We start from the raw sequence: 12,350 nt of genomic DNA, 5'->3' as shown, positions 1-12,350 counted from the left end.
ATAATTCAGTAATTAGGTCTCAACCTCACAATATAATTTTAAACAAGAATATGTAGATTATGAGCAGGCTTCTGACAAGATGGATGGATTAAAAAGCACAGCAAAGAGTTCATTGTCATCTCGTGGGTCTTCCTTCTCCCTGTGATTTGTAGAGCATCAGATGTGAGTTCAGGAAGACAGAATGGCGTTGGGTATTATAGAAGGCTGTCACTATGATCATATGGATTATGGTTTCGCTACTCAACAATGTAAACTCTGATCAATTCTCTAACCAGTGAAACACACACACACACACACACACACACAATTCCTGTTCTAACTTATAACATGGGAACAGTAATTAGCTCCTTAATGGAGTTGATATAAGATCACATTTATCTGTAACTATATATGGAATTAAATAGGTTCTTTCATCTAAAACATTTATCAATGATCCCTAGCATTTGAAACTCTAAAGTTTATAAAATGTTTAACTATTAAAATACATATTTTCCCTACTAAATTGCAGTGGTTAAAAATTCTTCTAAGATTCTCCTTGGTTATCCATCCTTAATTTTAAGATAGAAAACCTGGGAGTAAAGGTAATTACTTTCCATATTTTTGCTTTTGCCATACTGTATTTACATAATGACACACACACATACCTACTCTACTTTTCAGTATCAACAGGATTCTCATTCAACCAGTAGCAATTCAGTGCTAACAATGTGTCAAACACTTCCTTTACTTTCTGAGGTTGTCCAGGTCATTTAATAAGGAAAGATATCTCTATTATCCTACTAATCTAACAGGCAAAAAAACTGAAATGCAAAGAAATTATATTTGTGGTATCTCCCACCTATCTATCCAGGCAAATCTCCTTGCATCATAATTTACCCCCAGTTTTGTCTCCCACCCAACTTGCACAAACATATACCCATACACTCTATCTATCTGCCCTTGTGGCCTTCTCATACAGCATCATAGAACAAGTGAGGACACTGTAAATGGCTCCTTGCTCTGTCTGAAATATGCTGCCACTTGAAAATCTCTCACTAATTAACTCTTTATGCATCAGAGGAAATGGCCTCCACTTCCATGAAGATATCTTTGACTCACATAGGCAAATGTTGGTTCTCAATAAGCTCAGTTCAGTCACTCAGTTGTGTCCAATTCTTTGCAACCCAATGGACTGCAGCATGCCAGGCTTCCTTGTCCATCACCAACTCCCGAAGCTTGCTCAAACTCACATCCATTGAGTCAGTGATGAAATCCAAACATCTCATCCTGTCATCACCTTCTTCTCCTGCCTTTAATCTCTCCCAGCATCAGGTTCTTTTCCAGTGAGTCAGTTCTTCACATCAGGAGGCCAAAGTATTGGAGCTTCAGCTTCAGTATCAGTCCTTCCAATGAATATTCAGGACTGATTTCCTTTAGGATGGACTGGTTGGATCTCCTTGCAGTCCAAGGGGACGCTCAAGAGTCTTCTCCAACACCACAGTTCAAAAACATCAATTCTTTGGTGCTCAGCTTTCTTTATGGTCCAATCCTCACACCCATATATGACTACTGGAAAAATCATAGCTTTGACTAGACGGACTTTTGTCAGCAAAGTAATGTCTCTGGTTTTTAACATGTTGTCTAGGTTGGTCATAACTTTTCTTCCAAGGAGCAAGCGTTTTTTAATTTCATGTTTGCAGTCACCATCTCCAGTGATTTAGGAGCCCAAGAAAATAAAGTCTGTCACCATTTCCATTGTTTCTCCATTTATTTGCCATGGAGTGATGGGGCCAGATGCCATGACCTTAGTTTTTTGAATGTTGGGTTTTAAGCCAGCTTTTTCACTCTCTTCTTTCAATTTTTCCAAGAGGCTCTTTAGTTCTTCTTCACTTTCTGCCATAAGAGTGCTGTCATCTGCATATCTGAGATTATTGATACTTCTTCCGGCAATCTTAATTCCAACTTGTGCTTTATCCAACCTGGCATTTCACATGAGGTACTCTGCATATAAGTTAAATAAGCAGGGTGATAATATACAGCCTTGATGTACTCCTTTCCCAATTTGGAACCAGTCTTTTGTTCCATGTCTGGTTCTAACGGTTGCTTCTTGACCTGCCCGCAGATTTCTCAGGAGGTAGGTAAGGTGGTCTGGTATTCCCATCTCTTGAAGAATTTTCCACAGTTTATTGTGATCTACAGAGTTAAAAGCTTTGGCATAGTCAACAAAACAGAAGTAGATGTTTTTTCTGGAACTCTCTTCCTTATTCTATGATCCAACGGATGTTAGCAATTTGATCTCTGGTTCCTCTACCTTTTCTAAATCCAGCTTGAACATCTGGAAGTTCACAGTTCATGTACTGTTGAAGCCGGCTTGGAGAATTTTGAGCATTACCTTGCTAGCATGTGAGATGAGTGCAATGGTGCAGTAGTTGTTTGAGCATTCTTTGGTATTGCCCTTCTTTGGGATTGGAATGAAAACTGATATTTTCCAGTCCTGTGGCCACTGCTGAGATTTCCAGATCTGGTGGCATATCGAGTGCAGCACTTTAACAGCATCATCTTTCAGAATTTGAAATAGCTCAACTGGAATTCCATCACTTCCACTAGCTTTGTTTATAGTGATGCTTCCTAAAACCCACTTGAGCTCTCATTCCAGGATGTCTGGCTCTAGGTGAATGATCACATTATCATGGTTAGCTAGATCGTGAAGATCTTTTTTGTATAGTTCTTCTATGTATTCTGGGCTCAGACGGTAAAGTGTCTGTCTGCAATGTTGGAGACCCGGGTTCGATCCCTGGGTCGGGAAGATCCCCTGGGGAAGGAAATGGCAACCCACTCCAGTACTCTTGCATGAAAAATCCCATGGACAGAGGAATCTGGTAGGCTATAGTCCATGGGGTCGCAAAGAATCAGACATGATTGAGCGACTTTACTTTACTTAATTCTATGTATTCTTGTCACGTCTTCTTAATATCTTCTACTTCTGTTAGGTTCATATCATTTCTGTCTTTACTGTGCCCATCTTTGCATGAAAAGTTCCCTAGGTATCTCTAATTTTCTTGAAGAGATCTCTAGTCTTTCCCATCCTATTGTTTTCCTCTATTTCTTTGCATTGATCACTGAGGAAGGCTTTCTTATCTCTTCTTGCTATTCTTTGGAACTCTGCATTCAAATGGGTATATCTTTCCTTTTCTCCTTTGCCTTTAGCTTCTCTTACTTTGTCAGCTATTTGTAAGTTCTTCTCAGACAACCATTTTGCCTTTTTGCATTTCTTTTTCTTTGGGACATACATGATCACTGCTTCCTGCACTCTATCAGGCATGGTTCTCCATCTCCTAGGAATATTCCTCCTTACCATAATTCTGCCTCTTATCCAAATTTCCCTTCTTATAGAAATAATCTGTAACCATGATTGTCTTCCCCAGTAGACTAAGTTTCCTGAAATCAACGACATGTCAGGATATATACTCAAGGTGCATCCTAAATAAACCAACTCTATACCAAGGTCACAGAAGTGTGACTCAAGTTTGCAACTTTTTAGTTTTGTTTTAATAAACAGCAGAACGACCTTGATATCAAATTCTTACACTGACTTCTTCCTTTCGAAATAATGTTTTTCTCTCCACTAAAAGGGACTTACTGTCAGGAGAAGAAAGAGTCTCTGGCCTCATAATAATTCTCCACATGCTGGAGGAGTTTGTGATAAGGTCCTGGATCACATGTAATATTACTGACCTTTACTGCCTCCATTCTGAACATCCATAGGAACTGTCTACAGAACAAGAGCAACTCAGAATTCTATTCATTTAGTTCCAATGTACACTTCAGACGATTAGTTCCTAGTAGCATTTAATTTGTCATTTTCTGGCTTTCTTTCCTAAATAATGATCACTTACTCATGTTAGTGCATAAATAAACAGAATGATTAAAGAGTAAAATGACATCTCTTTCTTTTTCTTATCTAAGCACTAATGAATTCGAAACCATGGCTTTACATTTAACCTATTGTTTTGATATTATTGGGAGACAGAAATTGAGATTATTGGTAAATTCACAAGTATTCCCCTTCCAGTACTGATTTCTTGATATTTAGGTAAATCAGGTGACATATGACCAGGGTAGACTTGACCCAAGATGCACTAATAACTCCCTGCTATCTACAGAGGTTGGTTCAAACTACTGGCATGAAACTCTAGCCAGCTCAATTATGTCCTCTTCTCCCTGGATAGAAAAAGGTAGTTTGTACTTGGGCGAAATGTTTCTCTGGATGCATTTGCTTTGGAGAGAGAGTCGAGGTAAAGACTAGGAAAGAGGGAGAGGAGAAAAACAAGAGAGAAACAAGAAAATGACAAAACTGTTGCTATGCATGCCTGAAGTACTGTCCCTGCTCCTTCCTTGCTGTTTGTTGTTCAGTTGCTAGGTTGTGCCCGATCCTCGGCAACCCCATGGTCTGCAGCACACCAGGCTTCCCTGTCCTCCCAGAGTTTGCTCAAACTCATGTCCATGGAATCGGTGATGCTATCTAACCATCTCATCCTCTTTCCTGCTACTGCTGCTGTGAAGTCACTTCAGTTGTGTCCGACTCTATGTGACCCCATAGACGGCAGCCCACCAGGCTCCCTGTCCCTGGGATTCTCCAGGCAAGAATACTGCAGTGGGTTGCCATTTCCTTTTCCAAAGCATGAAAGTGAAAAATGAAAGTGAAGTCGCTCAGCCGTGTCCGACTCAGCGACCCCATGGACTGCAGCCTACCAGGCTCCTCCGTCCGTAGGATTTTCCAGGCAAGAGTACTGGAGTGGGGTGCCATTGCCTTCTCCACATCCTCTTTCCTAGGTAATACTAAAATAAACAAGAAAATCCCCGTTTTGATCATAATGGCAGAAACCAAATTCCATCTAGCATTTTATTACTCAGTATGGCCTGCGGACCAGTAACACTGACATCGATTCAAAGGTTCTCTGAAAGAACTTCTGCTTTCAGGCTCCTCTTCACACCTACTAAGCCCGAACCCACATTTAAAAGAAAACTCCCTGGTGTTCTATATGTACATAACAACTGAGAAGCACTGATATGGCTGCATTGTCTCCCTGCTTCCTGTGTTACACGGTCACTAGATTTTTTTCAAGCTTCTACCACCTTTCAACCACAGGGCCTTTGCAAATACTGTTCTCGCTACCTTGAAAACTCTTTTCTATTCCTCTTCACCTAGTTAATTTTTCTTTAAACCTTAGATCTCAGTTCAAGCATCATTTTTCTCATAAGCATATTTCTGATTAGAGTGAAAGACCCTATTATACATGTTTTTATTATGGGAGTGTGTGCATGCATGCTAAGTCTGTTCAGACTGTAGCCTGCCAGGCTCCTCTGTCCATGGGATTCTCCAGGCAAGAATATTGGAGTGGATTGCCATGCCCTCCTCCAGGGGAAGTTGCCAACGCAGGGATCAAACCCTCATCTCTTAAATCTCATGCATTGGCAGGTGGGTTCTTTACCACTGGTACCATTGTGGGAGTAATATAAGTAAATATAATGTATATAAGCTTCGTGAGTCATTGATAATAATGGATTTTTTTCTTATATTGTATTCCTAGTACCTAAACTGTTACATACTAGAATCTCAGTGTATAATTGTTAAATGAATGAATACAGGGATGAATGAGGAAAAACTTTTAGAGACAAAAAAAAGCCTTAAACCCAGAGAAAATGACTGATAACTTAAAGACATGTAAAAAGTGGTAGATCTGAGTTTATAATCCAGGTTCCTGCCCTGATGTCTCAGAATGGTATCTCCGAATTCTATTTCCCCTACAATTTATTCAGCCAAACCAAGAAAATTAGAAACAAAACAGATGCCAGATGGGAACAAATCCACCTTGAAAGATCACGGGAATGAGAGAAACTCTTTCTAAAGCACCTTCTTCTCTTTTAATCAGAGAGACTGATGAATATTCTACTGCTGAATTGGTGGCTTGAATAACACAAGCCTATCTAGTATTAGGTGATTACACTTTTGTTGGGATGCTAACTTCTTTGGCTGCAGAGAATATAAAATGTGGTGAACCAAAGAGCCTGCAACAGATGATGAGTTTCTGAACCAACTGGCAAGTCAGAAGTTCTTGGCAAGCGCACACTCAGGTCATCAGCTGATATGAGATCCAGGCCTGGTAGACTCACCAGTCATAGAATGAGCTCAATTTATCGAAATAAACTTTGTGGCATTTCTATTTGGGTGTTCAGGGCAGTTCTTATGACTGGAAGGCTTTGATCAGCAGGGCAGTGTAGGGCAGGGCTTGTGGAAATTTTAAGCAATCGTCATTCCAGCATGCCTTGTCATAAAAGGGGTGCGAAGAGATGAATGTCTTTATGCATTTCTGCAGCTTATCTGAACAGCTTCTATACTGTTAAACTCATCAACTGGACCTAGTGTGCCAGTTGCTCAGTAGTACCCAACTCTTTGTGACCCCATGGACTGTAGGCCGCCAGGCTACTCTATCCATGGAATTCTCCAGGCAAGAATTCTGCAGTGGGTCACTGTCCCCTCTCCAGGGGATCTTCCTGACCCAGAGATCAAACCTGGGTCTCCCGCACTGCAGGCAGAGAGCCATCAGGGAAGCCCTATACCCTGAAAATTTCCCATTTCCAATGAATTGTCCCTAAGTATTCTTATCCTTATGTAGACAGTATCCCAGAATATTTCTCTTGCCCATCTTAGACACCTCCACCATCTCCTGATGTGTTTATTAATGTCCTAGCTGCTGAATTGCTCTTTCGTATCACAGTAAGTGCCCCGTGTTCGTATTTCTTTTGAACTTGGATATTGTGCCACTAATACTGGTATCAAAAGCTTTCCTTAGGCATGACTAAATTTCTGTCATTTTTTGATCTATTTATTTAAACATTTACTTTGTGCATACAAGATACCACATCCTGCTAGATGCTGGAAGATGAAACACAGCACCCCTGCTCATATGCATGTAATTGAATTGTGTTTAATATACATTATGGTGTAATTACAATACAATGAGGTATTTCTATGGAGACATAGATGGCCTCTGGATATGTTAAATAAAAGCCTCAAAAGACCCATGCCCACTAATATAATATGTAAGTCAACTATACTTCAATTTTTAAAACATTGCTAAACAAAAGAAAAGACCATTCCTGACTCTGGACCCTTCTTGAGCACTAGGCTATTTCCTCAGGTCTGTGTTATCTCTCTCCCCACAGCATCCTTAGATCTTTAACTTTGGAACAACCCATTAGGTCCACCTGTGTCCTCCCTACCCCTACTCTTTGCTTACTTCTGCCTGTATGTTTATAGAAACAGAAAATTAGAAAGTTCTGCTCCATTTCTAACTCTTGCCAGATATCAAGTGTCTTGACGGAAGTAGTTTCAATTCATCTGTCTAACCCTGGTATCTCATACTCTGTCTCCATTCAGAAGTACTCAGCAAACAGTGAACTCACTGGCTTATTTGATAAACGCAAGACAAGTTTTAAGTGTCATTTTCTTCAACTGGAACTCCAAATAGGATTAACTTTGTCATCCTTCAGAAATGAAGCCATTTCTAATATGCCTTTCAGTGACGGAGAAGAAGAGAAAAAAAAAATAATACATTCTGCAAATTACAATAACTTGACGGCTGCTCGCTAAACAATACCGTGTTAATTTCCGATGTTCCACACATGGCTGAGTGGAAGATCCCTTAATCCCAGGTCCCATTTTGTGTTTGCCTCATTGTCTCTGTCCCCTCATTGTATCGCTTACAGAAATCACCAGTGGCTGTTTATTCTCTTAACCCTTATTATTGCTGGAGAAGTCATAGATTAGGTTAATGCAGATCTGCTTCCCAGAGGTATGTTAAAATGGATTTAAGTTCTTTATTTTGAGTGATTGACTTTGAGAAATCCCCTTCTTTATCAGTTACTACCAGAGAAACAGAACTTTTCAGGAATGACAGTAAACGAACCACACATTCTTGAGTTCTACAGGCATAATAACTTTTAAAGAGACTGAGGTTCATTTGGCTGTTTATGTATTGGCATCATCAGGTGACCCTGTGAGCTTGGTCCCAATGCAACAGTGTGACACAGCTTTAAATTACTGGCTCCAAAGGCCTGCATTTGGGGAACTTCTCTGAGCAAATTCTCTTAGCTTTAGTCATGGTACTGTGATTCTTTTGTTCCAGGCTTACTATTTCCAACAAATGATTACCTTCAAAGGAAACAGAAGGGAGAGTCTTTCTTGAAGGGGCTCTTTGCTCTTCAAAAAACCAAACCATGTTATCTTATTTTTGAAAACCTAATAACCTGCTTAGGAAAACTAAAGATATCTTTCAAATACAGAGAATGAGTGGCACAGAATATGGTCTGATAGAGAAGAGGAATGGTAATCGCAATTGAGCTTGCATCTTGGTGGGTAGAGTGTTGTCTGATATGCCCGTTCTCATCCAATAGTAAATAAAGGGATTGGGACAATTCAGATCTTTTTGCTACACACAGCTATATTTCTTTATTTGTTTGCTTTGGCTCTGACAAAATTCATATATCAACAGGCATTTTAGGAATCACTGACAGACTATATCTGGAGTGCTGCTTCTAGGAATGATGATGTGGGTTGGAAAACTGTGGAATGAAAAGGACACTCTGATAGCACTGCCCACAAAAGCCGGATGGTGCCTACATCTTTAGGAAGATCTTCTCCTGGGGGCTAAGTAAGCCCGAGAATACAAATGTTTCCAGAGGCATGGAGGCGACAAGAGTGAATACTGAGCCACGTTCCTTATCAGGACAGTCACTGGGATGTGTGATTTTCTAATCCTATGAAAGTCACACTTCATTAGGACTCAAATAATAAGGATGAGTAGAAGAAACTTTTTATTGTTCATTCAAGTTCTGAGTACTGTTCAAAGCAAAATAAGAAAGAAGACTGGTCAGATGGAACCAAAATGTGATGATTAAGTTCTTCAGTGCTTGAAAAGTGATTACAAGGGAGTTTAACACATAGAAGCATTAACTCAGCTTAGCAATTCTTACTACTGTTATTACTAATTATCATCCTTAATTTCTTAAATGTTCTCATTCTAAGGACTTAATGAGAAATAAGCTGATATTAGCAGTAACAAAACCTGGGTTCAAATGACCACTGATTAGCTGGGTGACCCAGAGAAAGTTCCTTAACTCTGTGAAATCTCCCTGTTTTCCATTGACATCTGAGACCTCACAATGAGCTATAACTTGTCTTTGTTTACTAAGTCCAAACTACACTGGTCTTTCAGTTCCTCACAAATATCAGTTTCCAGCTCCAAAGAATCACACATTCTCTACCTTCTTTTAAGAACAGACCTTTGTCCTTTGCTGGCCTAGGTTTAGAGCTCTATAACTTTAGAGCTCTGCTTAAAATGAATTCCCTGGAGTCCCTGATGATGAAACTATTCTCTTTCATAGGTTTTTATTTTTATAGGACTTATTGAAATCTGTAAACTATATTTTTCTTTTTTTATTGCCTGAATCTTACCCTAGACAAAAATTTTCTTGAGATCAGTGTTTAGGTGTGATCTTGTTGTATTCACCTTTGCACACCCAAAATGTAGCACAGGTCCGACACCTAGTAGGTTTTCTCCAAATAGAATGAACTAATACATGAATGAACTGCACCAAACACCTGAGATTTATTCTGTCAACTCCGTAGCAACCCTACAATGCTAATGTCAAAATAGGTACTGATATCACTATTGCCATAAACACAGTTTTTCTAGTATCACTATAATAGTGATATCACTAATATCACTGAAAGTGAAAGTGTTAGTTGCTCAGTCATGTCTGATTGTTTGCAATCCCATGGACTGTAGCCCACCAGGCTCCTCTGTCCATGGGATTCTCCAGGCAAGAAGACCAGAGTGGACTGCCATTCCCTTCTCCAGGGATCTTCTCAACCTAGGGATCGAACCTGGGTCTCCTACTTTGCAGTCAAATTCTCTACTGTCTGAGCCACTAGGGAAGCCCAGTAATATCTCTATTACCACTATAATAGTGATATCAGTAATATCATAAACACAATTTTGCTCCTTACCCCAGGCAAAGATACAAAAATGTAAGTAGATCCTGAAAAATTCTCAAAGAAAAGCTAATTATTTTCAGGTATTAAACATCTAGACAATTGAGTAGAGGAACCTGACCACATTATGTCAAGAGACAATGTTGCATGCCAATTTTCCAATTCCTTCCCCATAATGAACGATTTCTCTGGAAGAAAATAATTGTGTGCTGCTAAATGTAGCTATAATTTATGTCACATTCTTTATAAGACTGATATGCATAATATTCCTCCAGTCCTACTATAAATTAAAACAATTCAGGGACATATTATCTACAGACACTTACAGAAAGATGTCTTTACAGTAGCTACACTGTTGATTCAAATAAGAATAGAATAGGAAATTTTCTCCAAGATAAAGACTTGTCATGGAAAAAAATGAAAACTTAGCCTCCTTATTGTCACACTGGAGCGATGACCAACCAATAACTGACATATGTGGTATAAAAATGTCCTGGACTTCCCTGGGGGCTCAGAGGTAAAGAACCTGCCTGCTAATGTAGTAGACATGGGTTTGATCCCTGGTTCAGAAAGAGCCCATGTGCCTCAAAGCAACTAAGCCTGTGCAATAACTGAGCCTGTGCTCTAGAACCCAGGAAACACATCTATGGAGCCCAGGAACCACAATTATTGAGGCCATGAGCCACAACTACTGAAACCTGTGCTCTACAACAAGAGAAGCCACTGCAAGGAGATGCCCTCGCAGGGCAACTAGAGAGTAGCCCCTGCTCGCCACAACTAGAGAAAAGCCCATGCAGCAATGAAGAGCCAGCACAGCCAAAAATAAACAAATTAATTCATAAAATTATTTTTAAGAATATCTTAATGATTGTAAGCCACTTAGCTTTAGTCACATGATCTAGGATAAAAATAATGTACAAAGAATTGTAAATGGACACTGCAACCAGGAAATGTGATCAACTCCAGCCTCTTGTGTATTACCTCTAAAAGGTGGGGCAGATTCACCAAAACAAGCCTCAGCTACTTTGTCCATAAAATGGGAATCATAATAAAACTTACCTTGAGAAGTTGTTTGTGGGATTAAATGAGATCATGTGCCTAGCAAAGCCCAGTGATGACAGTCTTAGTCTGCTAGGGATGCTGTAACAAATACTACAGACTGAGTGGTTTGTAAACACAGAAATGTACTTCTCACTGCTTTGGAGGGTGTAAGCCTGAGATTAGGGTGCCACCATGGTCAGGCTTTTAGAAGACCCTCTTCTGGGCAATAAGACTGCCAACTTCTCTTTATGCCCTTACATGGTGGAAGGGGCCAGGAAACTCTGTGGGGCCTCTCCCATAAAAGCACTAATCCCAATCATGAGGGCTCCCACCTTTATAACCCAATTATCTCTCAAAAGCCCCACCTCCAAATAGTATCCTCTTGGGGATTAGGATTTCAAAATACAAGTTTAGGGGGACAGAAACATTCAGACCTTAGCAATGGCCAAGTAAAAAATAGCTGATGAACAATGATGATGAAGAAGAAGAGGAGGAGGAGAAGAAGAAGAAGTGATTTTGTTTTGGATGAAATGATTTAAGCCCTTTTTAATGAGTTTAGAGCATGGTTATTGACAATACTTACTGACAGTGGTTTCAATGTACTGGCCTATTATTTTGTATTAAGGGGAGAGGAGAGGGTCTGACCTTACTTGATGACCATGGTAGAGAACATAGTGAAAATGGAGGCAAGATGATAAGATGATAACACCAAGGTAACCATCTCAGTTTTACTTGGTCACAGATGAAATCTTACTAGCAGGGACTGGGTCACAGAATGATACACTTCGTCTGAAAGGACCCATGTTAGGCACTTGATGTGAGGATAGGGTAAAATGGCTCAGAGTATTCCTGCATATCAGAGTTTATTACTTGCATGGTTTTACTAATGAGGGATCTGATACTTGGAGCCACAGAGCAATTCAGCAACTTACCTATAAAAACTTAGGGTCAGCTCAATGATGACATTAGGCCAGGGGTTTAAGGAATTGCTCAGTGGTTTTCTTCTCTGAGGAAAACAAGAGGAAAAACTTGATACCTATTCCACTTGTGGTGGAAGCCAGTGATGCTGCTGAAGAATATCAGCTTTAAAATCAGTTTAAAGGTGTGCGTGCATGAAACAAGTTGCCTCTGAGTGGAAATGTCTTTTCTGGGTGTTCCATGAAAGAGAGAACTCCAGTGATCCTGGAGAACACCCGTCTGTCTGCAGGCACTTCGTCAGAAACAAGTGCCGGACCTCACTTTCCCAGCCAGAAAAAAGTGAAAATGTTTGTCT

This window comes from Cervus canadensis, chromosome 18 (genome assembly GCF_019320065.1).
Source record: "Cervus canadensis isolate Bull #8, Minnesota chromosome 18, ASM1932006v1, whole genome shotgun sequence".
NCBI classification, from domain to species: domain Eukaryota; kingdom Metazoa; phylum Chordata; class Mammalia; order Artiodactyla; family Cervidae; genus Cervus; species Cervus canadensis.
The sequence above is the reverse complement of the archived record's forward strand: the minus strand, read 5'-3'. Positions refer to the sequence as shown.